Source organism: Rhinolophus sinicus, chromosome 14 (assembly GCF_057876585.1).
Source record: "Rhinolophus sinicus isolate RSI-liver-muscle chromosome 14, RSI-T2T, whole genome shotgun sequence".
Taxonomy (NCBI): Eukaryota; Metazoa; Chordata; class Mammalia; order Chiroptera; family Rhinolophidae; genus Rhinolophus; species Rhinolophus sinicus.
In genome coordinates this window covers 47,500,615-47,520,693 of record NC_142514.1, presented here as the reverse complement: position 1 = coordinate 47,520,693, position 20,079 = coordinate 47,500,615, and the positions used below count along the sequence as shown (strand labels likewise).

The 20,079-nt window shown below is 40.6% G+C and overlaps 1 protein-coding gene across 2 annotated transcripts in view; it reads left to right on the top strand.

Moving 5' to 3' along the window:
* The first annotated feature begins 89 nt into the window (after positions 1 to 89).
* The window catches only part of JAK1 (Janus kinase 1), a 123,870-nt gene continuing 103,880 nt past the window's right edge, over positions 90 to 20,079 (top strand). The window contains exon 1 of one of the 2 annotated variants that reach the window (XM_019731635.3): positions 90 to 328. The gene's annotated coding sequence lies outside the window, so the exon portion shown is untranslated. Of the gene's footprint in view, positions 329 to 731; positions 754 to 20,079 lie in introns of those variants that run through there. The other variant, XM_074334860.2, reaches the window with a different exon arrangement.

Sequence of the window (20,079 nt, the reverse complement as noted above, 5' to 3'; positions counted from 1 at the left end):
GGCGGGAAGGCTGTCAGCGCCGGGTCCTGCGCATTGGCGGTGCTACCGCGGCCCCCGCCCCCCCGTTCCGGGGCTGCTGACATCAGTAAGAGGCGGAGCCGGTCGCGGGGTGGGAGGCGGGTGCGTCGCCGAGCGCAGGCCGCCGCGGCCTCGGAGTAGCCAGGAGCCGCAGACAGCGCGGGCCTGCGCCCCAGCCTCAGTCGCCCACCCTGCGCCCCTTCCTCCGCCCCGGGCGCGCGCACGCCGGGGCCCTGAGGGGCTGGCCGCTGAGCGAGCAGGCCTCCCGATCGGGACCCGCGCCGCCCGGGCTCAGGCGCACACGGAAGTGGTGAGAGTCACGGAGGGGAGGTGGAGAAGCCTTCTGCGGCTGCCGGCGACAGGGCGAGGGTCGCGGATCCCGGCGCTGGCTGGAGACGCGGCCGCCGCTCTTGGTCCTTGCGCGTCGGGCACCCGGGAGGGCTCCGCGAGCGCGGCGCTGGACTGGGGGGCCCGAGTGGGGTGCGGACGTGCGAGTGCGGGCGGGGGATTTCCAGCCGAGCGGAATCGGCGGGTGGCGGGGAGGTCGCGGGGCGGGGGCCCAAGGCGGGGAGGGGAAAGGTTAAGGCTCGCCGCCCCCTCCCCCAGAGCGCACACCAAGTTTTCATAAACAAGCCTGGGACGCTGACATCCTGTTTATACCAGCCTGAGATACAGGCGCGGGCTTGAAGTCTGACGTCCCTCGCTGTTGCAGAGAACTTGACCGCCAGCTCTCGGGTAGAAGTGCCGGGGGGCGGGAGGAGTTTTTTTCTGGCCTCAGAACGGAGACTGAGGGTCTTAGTGGTTTTCCTCCTTTGATATATATGTCAGCGAGGGAAAGTTTCTAGGATTTGGGGCGGTGTTTGCGGCGTGGGGTGGTGCGTCTGTGTACTCTGGAAATGCCCCCTCTTCTTTTAGGTTCTGCTGGGACCCAGGCCCTAGGCAGCCAGAGATAAGGGCGACAGAAGCACCCTGAGCTAGAGGGCCAGGGAAGAGGAACACACAGGGAGAGCCACCCGGGGAATTGCGAATCCGACTGTAAAGGGACCGAAACGGCTGGTCTCTGGCCCCCCTGTCTAATTCCTCAGACCCCATCCGCATGCGGTCGTCGATCATCAAAGCGAAATGTGGCTTTAGCAGGAGTAGTCAACTCCCCTCTCAGGTCACTCTCCAAGGTTCCAGGGATGTGGGCTCCTTGGATGTGTGTTTACCAAGGAATTTCTCTAGGGAGACTAGATAAACGGTGTGATTATTGCCAGGTGTTTTTGCACATTTTTTTGATTGTATGTTTTCTGTGAATTCCTGTGTGTCCTTGGGGAAGAAGATCCTCGTCTGCCACTTAATACATAGCTATGAGCTGTCTTCTGCCCCTGGTTGGATACATGCTATTAACATTTTCTCTTCCCTTTCTCCCTCCCTCCCTGCCTCCCACCCTTCTTCTCTCTCTTGTCATAGGTTTTTTTCTCTCAGTGGCAGGAGTTTATAGCTGTATAAAATGGTCATTCTTTCAGGGAGGAAAGTATTAAAAACCTTGGAGAGTTAAGTGATGAGTATAATGCAGAAACAATTAGATGTGATCATGGAGTCTGTTGGCTATTTTTTAAGAAAAGGATTTGAGTTAATGGATATATGCACAGTGGAAAATTTTTAAATCTTTTTTAAAAAAGATTTTTATTAAAATATAGCTAACATACAATGTTAAATATCATTCCAAGTGTACATCATAGTTATTCAATAGTACCCACCTGGCAGTATGCATAGGTATTACTATATTATTGATTATATTCCCTATGCTAACTGAGTAATCACCATAAGTCCAGCAACCATCTGACATCGTACCATGTCATCACAATATTATTGACGATATTCCCCATGCTGTATATTACATCCCCATGACTTATTTGCTTTATACCTGGAACTTTGAACCTCTTATGCCCCTTTATCTTTTCCCCCTTTTTAAATTTGTCAATTGCAGTTGACATTCAATATTATATTAATTTCAGGTGTACAGTATAGTGGTTAGACATTTACACAGCAATAAATTTTTAAACAAGCATTTTAAATTGATTAAAGCTTTGTTCTTTGTTTCCAAAACACCTGTGTTGTTTTTTGCTTTTGTTTTGGTGATTCTGACGTTTTCCAAGACTGGACAGTTGTTTTCACTGAAGGAACAGTGTGTTCTTTTGTACTTTGTGGTGAAGGTTAATGGAGACCACGAGGGTACCTGAGACTTTGGGTCCAATATGCTTTGCAGTAGAGAGAAAGTCTTCTCTATGTATAGATCAAGATCACGTTTAAAGACATAAGTACATCACACCTGAGTGTGGACATTATGAATAGGAATAATCATAACCTCTTTTTAATTCTACACATCATATTAACTAAGTACTTTTACTATATTTTAGTTTCTCTTAAAATAGCTGCAAAAATGTATTTTTTAGTACTAGGATTGCAGTGTGACACTACATTAAGTAAAAACCAGTTTAAGTAGTTATCCTATTCTACAATAAATTACTACCACTGGGAAATGATAATAGAGGGTGAATAAATTATATAATACATACATAGATAAAATATTCAAACATTTCTCAAAATATAACTATGTTTCAATTTGCTGTAATTTAGGCAGTCTAATATCAGTTTGGCTGATGTTATACTGTAATTATCTGTTTCTGATCATTTGATGTCCATATTTACAGATTTAAGGTGTTAAAAGGAGTTAGGTTGCAAAATCTTTTCTAAATTTGCTAAAAAGCTGGTGAAAATAAGGAATTTTGAGGGTGGAGTTGCTTTTGCAGGAATTGAAACTCAGATTAAATGGCGTGAAGAAGCTTAAACTGAGTGTCTATATAGAATTGTGAGGTTTGTTACTTTAGATTCTGGGTTCACAAACACTAGTGGTTCAGACCGCAAATTCTAGTAATGTTCCAAAGTTATCGCTAAGTTTCTTCTGAATAGCTTTAAGTAATACTTATTTGGATAGAAACCCAGCTGAAGCAAATACTGAGAACATGTATAGGTTTATACTCATTTTTATAGAGGGAACAGTAAGGTATAACTGCATTAATAAAGTTTATTAGCAAAGACCAACATCTTTTTACTAACTCCTCTGTGTTTTTTCCTCCTAAATACACACATATCATTTTGTGTATCTTTATTATGTATGTCCTTACTATGTTCTAAGGAGATTATAAGCTTTTAGATTTATCACCTGAGATAAGAATATTTGTACAAGGAGATTTTCTTGTCCTGTCTACATTTAAAATAATTTTTTTGAAGTGGATAGGGAATTGGTTAATTAACTGAATCAGGGAATTGGTTAATTAACTGAATCTCGCTGAGCAAGCAGCATGTGATACTCTGTGATTTATGTGGCTCAATGATATATGGAGCCTTGTCATAGAGTAGAGGTGCCAAAAGGAATGTCTCAGATTATTTTAGAGCAGTGTTTTTCCACGAGATATGATTTTTGTGTCCAAGGAGATGTTTGTCGTTTTTGGAGACGTATTTCATTGTTATAACTTAGAGAGAGGATGTGGGAGGAGGCCGTGTTAATTGTATATAGGGAGTAGAGGCCAAGCGTGCTGCCTAACATCCTATAATGTGTGGGGCAGCCCCCAACAACAAACAGTTATGTGGCTCAAAGTGTCAGTAGTTCTGGGGTTGAGAAATCCTGTTTTGGAAAGCCAGGTGGGGAACAAGAAGATCCAGGCTTCTGTCATGGCCAATTATTTCACTTCAGCTCCTGTTTTCCTTTTCTGGAAAATGGAACTAAAAATATCCACCTTGGCCATCTCACAGAGTTGTTGGGGGAAAATCAGGTAAATAATGCATGGAAACTGAGCGCTGCACAAATTATAACTATTATGAAGACACGATTTTTTAAATAAATGAGTTGTTAGATATACTGGGAGTTGAGGAGGAACGAGGTTAAAGCAATATGTTCAGTGAAGAGATTGGATGGCCTGGTATTATTGAATTCTTTGTTATTCCTTTTTGGGGGGTGAAGGATTTTTGTCTCTCTCTCTCTCTTTTTTTTAAGGAGGGCGCAGCTCACCGTGGCCCATGCAGGGATCGAACTGGCAACCTTGGTGTTATCAGCACCACACTCTAACCAACTGAGATACCTGGCTACCCTGTGAAGGATTTTCTTAAATGTAGTTTTCTTATGATTAGAACATAAACTTTTTTAGTGCTATAATTTCTTTAAACATAAAGGTGATTTTCTCATAACGAGGGAAAACTCAGGGTAGAAAAATTAGAAAACAGAGGAAAGTAGAAAGTAGAGAAAAGTCATCCATGGTCTCTATTTCCTTTCCCATTAAAGAAAATCAAGTTTTTAGCAATTTTTCTAGTAGAGTTAATGATGGAAAAGGGGGGAGCATTTGGTGACTAAGGAAGGTGCTGTTTGTTTCTATGCCCTTCATTTTCTCTTTTTTAATGCCTACGATATAAAGCTAAATTCCATTATATGAGATACTAGAGAAATTGGTTCATTGTTTTGATACTTTGTGGGTTAACCTCCAAGCCCTGTTCTTGTTCGGCATGTTGTTTCCTCTCTGCTTCTTGTTCTCCCCTGTACTCAGCTAGGTGTGCCCTATTGCTTCCTGTCTTGACAACCTTATGGTAACATGGGGTTTTAAACAGCTGCCATGTTGAAATAATTGGGTTTCAGGGGCAGGAAACTACTTCCTATGAATATTTTTCCCTCTGAAGTGCACCAGCTTTTTTTTTAGCAGTTCGAGGCAAGAAGAAAGCATAAAACATTAAGTTCATTTCCATGACATATTTACTTCTAAGGTTTTATGATCTGTGATTCTTAACAGCTGGCAGTTGCCACACAGTTTTCCTTGGTGCTCTGCGAGTAAATTGCCCATTTCCCAAAGCAAGACCTGCTTTAGTAGCAAAACAAAAATTTCTTTAAGTCTACTTCCGCCGAAAGACAGAGCTGGTCTCTGTTGGGATAGTTTTTAATCTGTGGTATCTGAATTTACTTAACAGTAATATTCACACAGCACTTTGTGCATTCATTTATTCATTCAGTAAATATGTGTTGAGCTGCTGCTATGACTCTCAGAACAAAACAGGCAAAAATTCTTGCCCTTACAGCGTTTACAATCTAGTGGAAGACCCCGCTCAGTCAGTTTTTCGGTTGCAGATTATACACATACGAGTAAGTAATCCTACTTTGTGATTGTAGAACATTTTCTAGAAACCTTCATGACACTCTTTTCAAATCTGAGGACTAAGAAGTAACTTCCCCCTTTCCCCCTTTTTTCTATTCCAGATTAATTAACTCATTCTTTGTATGTACAAACATCTCTTCGGGTACCTACTAAGTTCCTGGCAGGCGGATAAGAAAGTTGACATAATAAGCCTGTTGTGTGCAGCCATCACACGGTGGGGATGATGTTGTAGTTGGAATTAAGAGAGCTGGGACCCCTAAAGAGAGCTAAGCCGTACTGGGGGCAAGTGGTGGGTGGAGGTCGGGGTGGAGTAAGAATCCGCTGTCAGGATTGCAATGGGAACAAGCTCAAAGAAGAGGTTTTCTGCAGAACGAAAGCTAGTGAGGAATCTTTGCTCCACGAAAGGTACTTGAACTCTTCAAGGAAAGAGTTACTTAAGAGGATTTGGGAGAGGATGCTGCCTCTGTGAAACCTGAAAAAAGGAAACCTCACACACTGTTGATGGGAATGTAAATTGGTGCAGCCATTGTGGAAAACAGTATGGAGGTTCCTGAAAAAATTAAGAATGGAATTACCATATGACCCAGCAATCCCTCTCTTGGATATCTACCCCCAAAATCTGAAAACATTTATCCGTAAAGATGTACGTCCTCTGATGTTCATTGCAGCATTATTTACAGTGGCCAAGACATGGAAACAACGACAGTGTTCTTTGATAGATGATTGGATAAAGAAGATGGGGTACAAATACACAATGGAATACTACTGTGCCATAAGAAAAGATGAAATAGTGCCATTTGCAACATCATGAATGGAACTTGAGATTGTTATGCTGAGCTAAATAAGTCAGACAGAAAAATCAAGAACCATATGACTTCACTGATATGTGGGATATAAAACTGAAAGCAACAAAGGAACAAGACAAACAAAAACTCTTAGACACAACAGTTTAGAGGGTAAAGGAAGAGGCGGGCTGGTAGAAGAGGGTAAAGGGTCAAATACATGGTGATGGAAGGAGAACTGACTCTGGGTGGTGAGCACACAATGTGACATATAGATGATGTAATACAGAATTGTACATTTGAAACATAATTTTACTAACCATTGTCATCCCAATAAATTTAATTTAAAAAAAAATAAAGAGCTGTGGTTATCTGCAAGGAAGGCAATAATAACTTGAACCCAGCTGGGGGGGACTAAATCAGATCAACTTATACCTCTGGATAGGAAACAGACTGATTTATTTTATTTCAGCCTTGTTTTCTATAATCTGTGTTTTTAGAGGCTCTGGAGCCAAACTGCTTGGTTTGATCACACCTATGAGCATGTGGGCAAGTTATACCTGCTTCCTTATCCATCCATTGAACATAAATGTGGTGCTTACCTCCAAGATTGTTTTGAGGATTGAATGACTACACCTAACGATTTTGGAATAGTGCAAGGCACATAGTACAAGCTAAAAATTTGTTAGCTATTTTTTTTTTTTGGCGGGGAGGAACTGGTGAATATGCTATGTTTTGAAAGCAAAATAAAGAGCTCAAAATTGTATTCCGAATGCTTTTTAAGATTGTAGGGAAGTACAGCCCACTAAATGCAAAACAGAGTAGCCGCTATAGTCTATATTAGAAAGGCTTCAAGTAGAAATGGATAAATCAAAAAAAGTTGAGGCACTTAGGGAAGGCAGACCCAGAAGAGTTTATTCTGTAGACAAGCACCAAAGGTGATAAACAAATTAGGTTTTACTCTATTTTTAAGGAATGATGAGAAACAAGGGTGCCTTTAATTTAATTTTAAATGCCATCCAAAGTATATAATTTGGTAGGCATGTATTAGACTTCCTGGGAAAGTCAATATAAAGGTACTGTGTTGCACTCACTTAGTCAGTTTACTTAGTAAGTAGTGAGCTCTTGGCAAGGAGGTACAGGCATACCTGTTTGTAAAATGGTGTCTTCAGACTTGTGTGGAAATTAGAAATCTTACAAACCAGATTTGCTGCGTAAGGAATTATAAGAGTTTAAAAGAGGTCTTAAATATATATTCAGTTTCCCATGAATCCTGTTTTATCAGCTTCTATTTCCATAGATGTGTTTATTGTGCTTTCCTAAAGCACGATTTACCCCAAATATAAAATTGTACATAAAGTTGGTCCTTCCTACTAATCATATTTTAAGTGTATCCTTAGTTCCTTCTGTGATGCTTATGTTGCATTTATTCATATTCTCAAGAACGGTAGTTGCCGCGTGGTTGGGGGAGAGCTCTTGATGATATTGTCATGCCATGTGCTTTGACAGCGCAGGAGTTTGCTCGGTCTTTCCCTTGTCTTCCCACTTGAGAAGGAAAAAGACAGCGAAACTCCCTGATGTGTCTTTGGGACGTGGGGCAGTAGGGAGGGAAGTCCAGTTCAAGTGGTGAACAGGCTGGCCTGAGGTATGAAAAAATCCTTAAGGTCTATTATTTTCAGGTACTTTGGGTACTCAAACAAGATCAAATATATAAAGCAGAAATAGATAAGAACAATTTGTAACTAATGCAACTCTTGTTTTTAATGGTGTTTTAAAGCGCTTACGGGTATTTTTACTGACAACAATTAATTCAGTTAAGTGTGGTTTTATCTGTAGGCTTATTTGCAGTTAATTTGCTCAGATTATAGAAAGGTGGTAATTTATAGCAATGTTTTTAGATTAGTAGAATTAAAAATAATTTTATGTTACAATAAGATAAAAGACAAAAGAAGAAAATCAATGAGAAAACAATCTGCCAAATGTGTATTTTCCTAGTGAAAAATCTTGTTATTAAGCACACACAGGCAGACAGACGTGATTCACATCCTAAAGATATGATCTTTGGCCAGGTACACCTGCAAACCCATTTTAGGACTGACTCACAAAACACACACTTAAAAAAAAGTAAGATGAATTATGCCTCAATTTAAAATCGGACTGATTTTGTTCAGTTAAAGCCATTCTGTAAACCTTTATGCAGGACTGTTAGTCACTGTCTATCAGTTATCTAATTGGGAAAATCATTGGATGTATGTTGGTGTCTCCAAAGAATCCCATCTTTGTAGTCGTTTAGAATGACCGTTCACTCAGGGTGGTGAGATGTCGGAGGGGGAGGTCAGAGGAAACCCCACTGGTCTGCACATAAACTGTAAGCCCACTTGATTTATATTTAGGAAGTAGGCCACTTGTGATACACAGACTGACAGAGATAAACACGCTCAGGTTTTTCATGTTTATTCCTTTATTTAACAGTTATCTGTAGATCACGTATTATGTGAGCACAAGACAAGCCTGATTCTTGCCCTCAGGAAGCTTCCTTGCTAGTGGAAAACACAATAATTCAACAATTACACAACTGTTTGTTACAATTATGCTGAGCACCAGGAGAGATGTCTTAGTTTGCCGTAAAGCAGAGGTGGGGGTGTAAGAAGGGAGAGGGGTCTCTGTGGTACAATTTTTTACATTGAAATCTGAAGGGTGAAAGTTAGCCAGGCTGAGAGGGTGAAGAAGTTTTCCAGCCAGGGGATACAGCATGTGCAAAGGGCCTGAGGTGGAACTAGCACTCTGCGATGGAGCAGAGGACAGATGCCAGCTGCTGCGGTGGGGGGGCACTACATCAAGCACGGCCTTATGGGCCATATTACTTTGGGCTTTATCGTAATATAGCAGGGGAAATTGAGGCTTTAAAACAGCATGAGATGATGGGATTTGAGTCACAGTATGAAAACAAGGATTCCACCCCCATCGCTACTGCCCCTGGAAGCACCTTTCCTCTCTCTTTGCCCAGCTCAGCTACCAAATGCCTTGAAAGTGTTCTGCCTCCCACTCACTCATTCTTTAACCCTTTGCAGCCTGACTGCCACCTCCACACTCTTGAGATTGCTTCTTTGAGTGACCTTCTTGCTGTCACTTTTTGACATCTTTTTTTTCTGCACTTGTTATCTAGAACATTTGAGAACTGCTAAATACTCTCTTCCTGAAAGATGTCCTGAAACCCCACTGCTGTCTGGCTCGAAAGACACAATACTTCTTCCTTTCTCTGTCTTTGCTTTCTTCTCCTTGGTGTCTTTCTCTCGTCTCTCCCCTTCCCCCAGTGAAGACTTTCCTAAAGGTTTTGCGAATGGCAGATCTCATTTGTTCCTTAAAATGGTGCAGGTGACCTGCTTTCATTTGAGCTTCAGGGGTCCCTTTTCTTCATATTCCTCCTTCATCACTCTCTGCCTTCCCAAATACTGGTTGAGCAGCTCCAGGCTTTGAGCAGCTCAAAGCCCTGGAGACACTGGGGGAATAACAGGCAAGACCCCTGTCCGAAGGAGCCAACATTTTAAGATGTTAAACATGTTGATAAACAGGGTAATTTCAGGTGGTGATAAGTGCAATATAGAAAACTAGTAAGGGACCAGGTGGAGAATGCTTAGGTGGGTGGGGGAGGGGCTACCTCTGAGGAAGGGACATTGGAGCTCAGATCAGAATGAGTGGTGAGTAGGAGCCAGGCCAGGCCATGATCTGGGGAGGAAGAGTGTGCCAGGCAGGGGGAATAGCAGGTGCCTCAGCCCTGCTGGGGTGGGAGTGGGGAGGCAGGCGGGGATTTCATGCTGGGCTCCTTCACCTAGATGTCTTGTTGACACCTCACCTTTAACTGCTCCAGAATTGACGTCATCTCGTTTTCTGACCCAGCCATACCAATGGATGGTTTCTGTTACCTCTTAGTGCTGTCCTCCACCCTGAAAACCTTAGACCCATGATCAGAAAACGTCTTCTGTAAAGGGCGAGACTGTAAATATTTTTAGCTTTCAGGACCATGCCACCTCTGTCACCTTTATGCAGTTCTGCTGTTGTAGAACTAAAACAAACAGACGCTATGTAAACCAATGGGTGCGGCTTTGTTCTGATAACACTTTCTGTATGGACACTGAAATCGGAATTTTGAGTTGTCACAAAATACTCAGTTTCCCATCCATTTAAAAGTGTAAAAATTTGTAGCGCTCCTTGGCTGTACAAAATAGGCAGCAGGCCAGATTTGGCGCTTGGCCAAAGTTCGCCGACTGGTACCTCATCTCGATCTCTCCCTTTCCTTGGTCCAACCCACAGGGATGGCTGGCCAAGCCCTCTGCGGGCTCCCTCCCGGGATATTGCACTTTTGCTTTCTCACCATTCCCTGCCACTGACCTAGCTTGCTTTTACCTGGGTGATAGCCGTAATCTCCAGTCTAGTCTCCCTGCTTCCTGCCTTTTCCCTCCACTCATTGAATAATCTTCCTGCAGTTTGACCCCTGTCATAGAAGCCACCAGCCTTTGGAAGCTTCTCTTGCACAGAAAACAGTCCGAACTCCACCTTAGTGTGGTATTCAAGGCTCCTTGTGATAAGACCTCAACTTTTCAGCTTATTCTCCCATTTCTGTCCTACACTATGCCCAAATCAGTCACTGTTTTATTTTCGACCCTCAGACTTTTCTCGTTTTCTACATTCTTCTGCTTCTCCTTGTTCTTCTTCTTTAACACACTTTGCTCATACCTCATGCTCTCTAGCTGTCAAAATTCTATAACTTTCATGGCCCCTTCATATGTCCCTGACCTTTCCCCCGACTCCCAACCGGAGGGAATGTCTACCCATAGTACTTGGGTGCTTTGCGGCTGGCGCGCTCTTCTGGGGCATCATGCTCTGCCTGTGCTGTGGTTCTTTTGCAGACTTACCTCCTCTATGAAATCCCAGGGTCCTTGAGGACAAGACCTGTCTTATTCATTGTAATGTCCCCTTTCACAGTAGGCACCTGGCTGTTTATTGACTAAATGCTCAACCCTGTGTCGATATGTGCAATTTGTAGAGGTTCAAAAAGTGGGAATGTTTTCCTAAAGGGAGTTTGGTCAAACTAAATTCTTACATCAACTGTACAGTGTGCGAAAGAGCACCACGTATTTTGGAAGGCTTTGGTGATGTTCTTGGTCCTGTGATTGGCTTCGATGCATAAGTTCAGGCAAATTATTGATGCTTCTCTTCAGGAATTTCTGTGCTTCCTTTTATAAACAAAGAAAAAAGAGTGCTCTGTGATTCGTTATGATTCCTGGCCAGAAAGCTTAGAGCCAATTTATTTGCTTGTTTAGATTGCTGTCTATTTTCCTTATGATAATCTCCCTGCCTCAGTCTCCCACCTGATCACTTGTCACATGTACTAAGTTCTCCTTTTAGTGAGTGGTTCTGTTGTATGTATCTTTTATATTTATATAGGTTGTCTCAACTTTTGTGGGGGGTGGGGAAGTGACAGAAATATGAATAATAAATACTGGCCCCTTGGTTTACCCAACTTAAGGGGAAACCAAGATGGTAGAAGATAAATATCTTGGAAGAAACAGGCAAAAAGGCTGTAGGGCCATATGGGACTCATGATATGGGTCTGGTGGAAAATGAGGAAAGTGCTTTATAAGTGTCTTGTAATCTTTTTGGTTAACAGGTACTTGGGGTAGGTCATGTTTCCCAGGTTTGTGGGGTGTGAAGCACACCTTCCCAAATGGAAAGAAATAGCAAGAGGATGAGACTCAAGATTAGTAAGCTTTTACTTTGTGTCAGCTGTTGGTGCTTTGCATTTGCTACTTAATAGCAGGAGAGTTACATCTTAATGGCATCATTTCCTCCATGAGCAAACAAAGCTAACAAAAGGCAGAACTGGAATTCAAATTTGAAGCTCTCTGGCATTAAAACAAAAACCTCCTTTACTCTCTTATCCCCTAGCTTTACTGAGGTATAATTGGAAAACCTTTCTACTCTTAAACAAAACCCTTTCTACTGTCCTTTTTGCTGACATTGGCCTTTAAAATGAAAACCTATGGAACTTGTTTCTATCCTGTTTTCCAACGCCTGTTTCTGAAGCGGTTTTAGGCTCTTGGAGAATTGTCTCTATGCATCTATATTGTATTTGGTATTGTTAAGGGGCAGCTGGGAAGCGATAGGTGCTTAAACGGGCAGTTGGGTTTGTTTAGCTGTTTTAAAGAGAATTTAGTATTTTCTTGTGAAATATTTTTGACATTTTAAATCAAACTTGACTTACTGTTACTTTATATTACATACAGTATATAAACTGGTTATTACATAACATGTCCCATGTTTACCTGTTTGGGTCTGAGTATGCCAGATGTGTTATGAAAAGCATGTTGACCTTGGAACCAGGAAGAGATGGATCCGAGGCTGTCCTCAGCCACTTACCAGCTGTGATGTTGGACTTATAAGTGATCCACAGTTTTTCTCAGCTGTAGAATAGATTTAATAGAACCTATCACAAAGGTGGTTTGTGAAGGGTAAATAAGGTAGAACATATGGAATCGTTTCAGACTGTGCCCGGGATTCAGCAGCATTTAATAAATGTTAGTTACCCACTTCCACCCCAAATACTGAACATTGCCAGGGAATCTGTAAATGATTATGTAGTGTTTACATGTTCATAAGTGGGAACTTTATAAATAGATGTTACTCGAGTTATGAACTTCTGATGCGGGTAGCTCCCTTATGCAAATGGATGGGTTCCCAGAACTAGGAAAGCATCAGTCTGATAGTGGTTCAGACCCCGAAATCTGGAACCTGAGTCTCTGGTTTATCCCACTTTAGTTTACTAGCTGAGTGATCCTGGACAAGTTATTCAACTTCTTTGTGCCTCAGTTTCCTCATCTGTAAAATGAGGATAATAGTAGCATGTACCTATAAGGTTGTAAGAATTAAGTGAGCGTGTGTGTGTGTGTGTGTGTGTGTGTGTGTGTGTGTGTGTGTAGGTAGGGTTTGCCACTCTTCTTACTTACCCCTCCTGTCTTCTCTTCCTTGTTTAACCAGCCCGTAAGTCATCTGGAAGTTCCCTGGAATTCCCCCCATACCTTCTCTCAGGAGGATACTCTGTGCATCACATACCCTCTGTACGTCTTTTCCCTCTGTTTGCATTCCCTTCCTAGTTACTTCATTTTGCTTCAAGCTGTCTTTTTCTCATGTGTAATATAGTCTCATCGAGTCCCCTTCCTTGTACTTTCTTGCCTTGACAGTTAAAATCTGTTGTTGTTTTATGTGGAAACTGAACATTTTCTAGTCATGACTGAAAAACCCACCTATGTGTTAAGGATACTTTTCTACCAAGAAAGACGAAAGCCATATAGTTTCAAGCAAATGAATAAAATAAAATACTTTATTGTTTATTGAATGCATACTCTGTGCCAGACATTCAGATCAGTAAAACGAGACGGAGAATGATTGCAAACCATGTTTAAAGGCACCTAGCTTTTAAGTGGGAGAACCTGGATTTGATTGAAACCAGGCCTACCTGGCCCTTGGTCTCAAAATCCCTGAGCTTAGTTGCCTAAAAGCCGACAAGCACCTCCTCAGCACTCCGTCTGCACCCCTTAATCACCTACAGTCTGCTTTCCCTCAAGCTCTAGCTTTCCAGATAACAAGATCACTCCTGGTTCTCTGGCTGCAGTCAAGTTTTCTGCTCTTTTGGCAGGGTAGGTACAAAGGGTTTCAGATGCTTCATCTGTTAAATTGGTCTTTTGTGTTTTGGTTTGGAAACTTCACCACATTTGTAACTGTGTCTTGGGAGAAAATGTGCTCCAAATTTCAACAACTAACTAGGAATGAATTTTTAAAAAGGTAAGACTATTTATAGAGACTACCACTGTGTTTGTTTGTGTGTTACCTGCAGTGATAAGCTTTATATAAAAGCTTATGTGTCATGCCAGAATCAGGCACATTCTGAAATGTGTACACATCATTGCACTTATTTGCTTAGCTGTCTGTCCTCATTTGTAGCTGACCTTTGTATCCTGAACCACTATCATTGTGTTTGGCACATAGTATAGAACCCCACGAAGAGATGTATTTAGTACTCTTCAAAAATCAATGGTTCTTCATAGTTTTCTGTATGCCTGATATATTTCAATTAAAAAAAAAATCAATGGAGTAAGGGTCAGGCAACATTGAAGGAGGAATGTTGCCCCACAATTACCAATCAGATATAAAGACTGCTTATGCTAGGCAGAATTGAGACATTTAAAGGTATTTGGGAGCCAGGCACTTAGGAGAATATTGCTTTGATTATTGGGAGGCAAGGAAAGCAGTCAAACGAGTTCCTTCCTGGCTTGGAGTCTTGTTTACTTTTCTCAGGTTAGAACCGATAGCCCTGTTGGTTTCAAGAGATCCTGGAAACAGGTTTGCCATGAAGCTCAGCATATTTGGTTCCAAGTGTATAGACATTTTTCTAGTAAATGCTGTTTAAGGCTTTGTGGCACACAATGGTCATAAATCTTATAATAATTTTAGAAGTTGGAAGAAATCGAAGTTGCTCTGGGTCACTTCCTTCCCCGATTTTGCAACAGAGAAAACTAAGAATCAGAGCACTTCAGTGACTTGCCCAAGATCTGGCCACCACTTTCGTGGGTTTTTTTTTTTTTTTTATGCAGCATCAGGCTGGCTTTGTGATTGAGTAAACAAATGATACAGAAGGTAGCCACATGTGGAACTTAGCAGACTAAATACCCATTTGTTCAATAGTTCTGAGAACTAGCAGATGTATTTGTGGGTAGGAGATTGAGAGATGGTTTGAGAAACGAGGGTGATGCAGGGTCCAGCCACTGCCATGGACAGATATTATGAAGGGCAGTGTCTCGTGGGAGAAGAGCGATCACGCTGCTGTCTGTGGCCCTTGCCTCACTGCAGGTTCCAGAGGGTAGAGACCAAGTCCATCTTGCTTATCCTGATAGTCCTAGTTCAGCCTCAGGCCTGCTATCAAGGAGATAGATGGTCAGTAAAAGAGTACTGAACACATGAACGCCAAGCGTAAGACGCTGACTACGGGCGGATTTTGGGGAAGGCCTGTTTATGTGGCTGACATTGTATTTTTATGTTGTTTCTTTTACCACGAGAAAAGCCACTTTACAGAGCACCCCTCGTCTAATTAGATCTTTTTTTTTTTTTTTTTAGTTTTATTTTTTTATATGCATTTCCGGTATACAAAACAATGTAATAGACATTTACACCCCTCACTAAGTGGTAAATCCTCCAATCTACTACCCCTCTGACATCGTGTATATCTGTTACAGTTCCATTGACTGTATTCCCTATGCTGTACTTTACATCCTGTGACCATATATATATATATATATATATATATATATATATATAATTATAGTTGACATTCAATATTATTCAACTTCAGTTTCAAGTATATAGTGCAGTGGTCAGGCATCTACACAGCCTATAAGGTCCAGTGCCCATCTGGCACTTTACATAATCTTGACCATGTTATTGATTATATTCCCCAAACTGTATTTCATATCCCCGTGGCTGTATTGTGACTACTAATTTGTACTTTTAATCCCTTCACCTTTCCCCCCATTCCACCCCTCTCCCATCCAGCAACCATCAGGTTTTTTTCTCTCTGTATCTCTGGGTCTTATTTCTGTATTGTTTGTTCACAACCTAACGAGATCTTAATGGAGATAACAATTGTATGAAGAACAGCAAAAACAAAGTTTTGAGAGCTCATTACAGATAAAGAGGTGCTCTCTTGTGTAACTTTCACTTGAGACTTAAGGCAGCTGATTTCAGAGAGGTGAAGCGATTTTGAGCTAGCCCCAAACCCTGTGCTGTCCCATGGTGCCCCGGGGCTGCCCTGCTGGTGACTGGGTTTGGGGAATGGCACCTCCCCTTGTTGCAGTCTGCTGCTCGCTGGCCCCTCTGCTGCCACCAGGTTCCACACAGCCTCCCAGACGCTTAGCCTTCAGGCCTGCTGCCTTCTGGTCAAGGCCCTGGCCGCACCCCTGAGTTAGAATGAGCTGTCCTTTTCTTGTTCTTGCAGCTCATCCTGCCCTCAGCACACTGTCACTTTGGGAACCAAGCCTGAGGAAGTACTTCAGTCAAAGTATTTATGGCTAAAACAGAGCGCATCCAAGCAGACAGTCTGCTCACCCTGACTTCGGCCTCTGAGGAGAGAAAAGATTTCATGTCCTCTCTTCTTTTGACCTTTTTCTTAAGTCATTAAAAAGCTACAGGCTGCAAATTGAAAATAATCATAACCTTTCAATTTTATACATGAAGGATATATACTTTATGGGATCTCCACTGATCTGTATTATGTTTAGTTTTTGTAGACATTAGGCACTTGCATATTTAGTTGTTTCTCTAAAGAATTATTTTTGAATTAACTGTAGATAATTTATTGTCCAATCTATATTCAACAAAGTCATTCCAGTTTCATACAGAACACTGTTAATCATCCTTGCATTTCCTTCAGAGAAATTAGGATGTAAGCCTCAGGCAATCATTTGAAATTTGCTATAGCTCCTGAATTCTTCTTTTAAACTTTTATTTAGCATTTTAAAGAAATTAAATAATATGTTTGCATTTTAGAAAAAATAAAAATCCGAAGACCTGTCATTCAGACAGACATTTTTGTTAATATTTAGTGTTTATTATTTCAGACTTTGTTTCGTGCATATGTAGCCCTATAAATTAAAAAAAAAAAAATTCAAGGAGATCGTAGAACATAATGCTGTTTTATAATGTGGCTTTTTTTCCCCTACCAAGTGACTTTTTACAGTTTTACCCCTATGAAGTAATAATAACTTTTGGCTCGGGTGACGTAACTTTTTATGGTACATAGTTTTCCATAATATGGATAAATGAAAGTTTATTTATTATAACCCTCTAATGTGGCACATACATGTTTTTCCTACTACGGATAATCGGTTATAGACATCTTTGTGCCTCCATTTTGGGGGACTTGACAGCTTTGTTTCCTGAGGAGACTGTAAATGGTATTATCTGAAAGTTTTTCACATTTTAAGATTTTTGGATACTTATTTATGTCATGATTTTAAAAGCATACACTATTTTAACAGAAACATGAAAATCTGTCCAGTTGGTTTTCTGGGACAGTAAGTTCTCTAGGTTCCTTGGTGAATATATGGTCCTGGAGACGGCTGGAGATTTCCCCCAGAGCACCATAAACATTCTGGGCAGCCAGATTCCAAGATTTACTCTGGAGGTGTGAGGTGGAAGCCGCCTTAGACAGCAGGAAGATAATCCTGTGGAAGGAGGCAAGCTTTATCATTTTGTGTTTACCAGGTGTGTTGCTGTGAGCCTTGAAAACGCTTCCAAGTAAAATGGAGTTTTCTTCCCTCCCTCCCCCTCCCCCTTATGATTAAACTGTTGGCTCCTTATCTTTCAGCATAAAGAAGACCAAAGCAATTTCAGAGGATGGAGCTTTTACTGATTAGTGGTTATAAAGATTTCACATGGATAGTATTCCCAGTGTTCTGAAGTTATTTTATTTGTCAGGTCTGCTTCAGAAATCAACAAGACAGGCTAGTTTATCTTTGCAAAGACTTGTGACAACAAGCTCGTAACTCCACTCCCTGGGGAGCGCAGTTCACTTTTTGAGATTTTGCTTCAGGCATCTCTGTGCAGCTTTATGGTGTGGGCCTTTCAGATTCTAGATATGAAACTGGCTTGACATTAATCCCTAGCATGACAGCTCTTTAGATATCCTCTTAGCATAAGTCAGACTAACCACGCTCGACACAGTAATTACTTTTCCCTCTATTTGCTCCTTTCTCCGTGCCTCTTGGTTCATACAGGAGAGTCATTGTACCTGGGCAGTCATGAACATTTTTTGATTCGATCTGTGTTTAATAAAAGTCAGCCTTGTCAATAATTAGTGAAAACCCAACCAAGGGAACCTATACTTAAAGGGGCATTGAGTTGAAGAACTGGGAAAGGGCGAAGTTCTTCAAATAAGACACAGTTAAAAGATCTTATCTGTGTATTATCTTCCTGTTGTTTGCTTAATTGTTAGAATGTTCTATCCAAAGCCTCAGTTTCAGGGTCATATTTACATACTGTCTTCTATGTTATACTTTAGGTAATTTAGAAACATTTGTATTTCTAAATCTGTCTTATTTCTATATAAACCTTTTATTCATTGTGTATCTCTCTCTGTATAATTTATTATAGATATGGATTGATAATGATTTTTTAAAAATATTCTTTTTCTTCAGAAATGTGGTAGTATTCTGGCCTAACATAGTGATGTATTTACCAACTGGAAAAATTATTAAATTTGAAATTAAAGTCACCAAATTATGGAATTGTGTACTACTGTTCTAGTACAGATATATGACACTGCAGATAAAATTCCAGAAGGAGCTACGAAGAGCACGTTTTTGTTCAGGGACTTACTGCTCAATGAAATTGCTTTTTTATTTGGATGTCTACCATGTTTCCCCGAAAATAAGACCTAGCTGGACCATCAGCTCCAATGCATCTTTTGGAGCAAAAATTAATACAAGACCTGGTCTTATATAATAGACTGGGTCTTATATAATATAATATATAATTAATATAATGTAATATAAGACTGGGTCTTATATAATATAATAGATTTATTCTATTTTGATTAATTAAATTATTAAAAATTAAATTTTTATTAAGATAATTATTATATTAATTTTTGCTCCAAAAGACACATTAGAGCTGATGGTCTGGCTAGATCTTATTTTTGGGGAAACACGGTACTTCTTTTCTCTCTTCTTCCCTGATAACGCCATTTTCTAATCATCTTATTGCAAAAGATTATTTACAATTTCTGTGAAGTTCATTATTTAGAGATTTTGCCTGCATTTCCACAGTTAATTCTTAACGAAGGAAAAAAAATCATCAACATTACCCATAATTAACGTTTTTGGTGCTCAGTACGTATTTAACTTTTTTGATGCGCAGTAAGTGGAAATTATAGAACATCCTTTTGTTGGTGTAGATGTAGAAGGTTTGCTTTATTTAACACTTATTCTCAAAACCTAGAAAACCGAGAATATTAGAGGAAACACTGTGGAAGGAAGTGTGGTTATGGGTGAATGGCTGACTTACAGGATTTTATTTTTACTGAGACTTGAATATTTCGCTTTGAGAGTTTCAGCAGATAAGAGCATGAGTTCCAGTCACAGCCCCATGACTTCGAGCAAGTTACTAAATGCCTTGCCGTTTTTACTTACAGAAATGGGGCTAGTTATACAGACTAGGATTAATTTGAATATTAAGTGAGATAACATGGCCAGAAAATATAGCCTGTGCCATGTGTTGTAAATGGTTTCCTTTCTCTTCTCTCCTTCCAGGGAAGTGGAAGAGGATTCCTGTATAATCTGTCGCTCAGCTCTAATGCTTCTCATTTTGTGGGTGGCAACTCTCCCTCTTACCAAGGCTTGCTTGGCAAGCGTTTTTAATTTGTTATCATTATTGTTAGTGTTGTTGATATTTTGTTTCACACAGTTACTATGTTCACATGGTTCGGAAAGCAGACTAATTAATATAACAGAACACAAATTGAGAAGGCTCTCTCCCATTCTGGTCGCTGTCAGCTTCTTGCTTTGTCCTCCTAAGTAACCACCTTTGTTAATTTCTTGTGTCCAGATCCAATTACAAGTATATATTCTTTTTCTGTTTTTGTACAAAAAGTACCATACTCTATATACTATTCTGCACTTTGCTTTCTTCATTTTATAGTATGCGTTCCTCTTTTTCCGTATTAGGACATAGAATATTTCCTTATTCGTGTGTGTGTGTGTGTGTGTGTGTGCGTGTGTGTATGTAACTATGTATGTGTGTATGTAAGTATGTGTGCATGCATGCATGCATGCATGTATGTATTAGAGATCCAGAGTGTTCCATTGTATAAGTGTTCCATGGTTTACTTAACCTGTACCCATATTCATGAACATTTGACTTGTTTCCACATTTTTGCTATTGCAAATAGTGCTTCTTTGTATAACCTTGTATATACAGGGTTGGATAAATTCCCAGAAGTGGGATTGATGGGTTAAAAGACAATTGCATTTATAATTTTTATTAATATT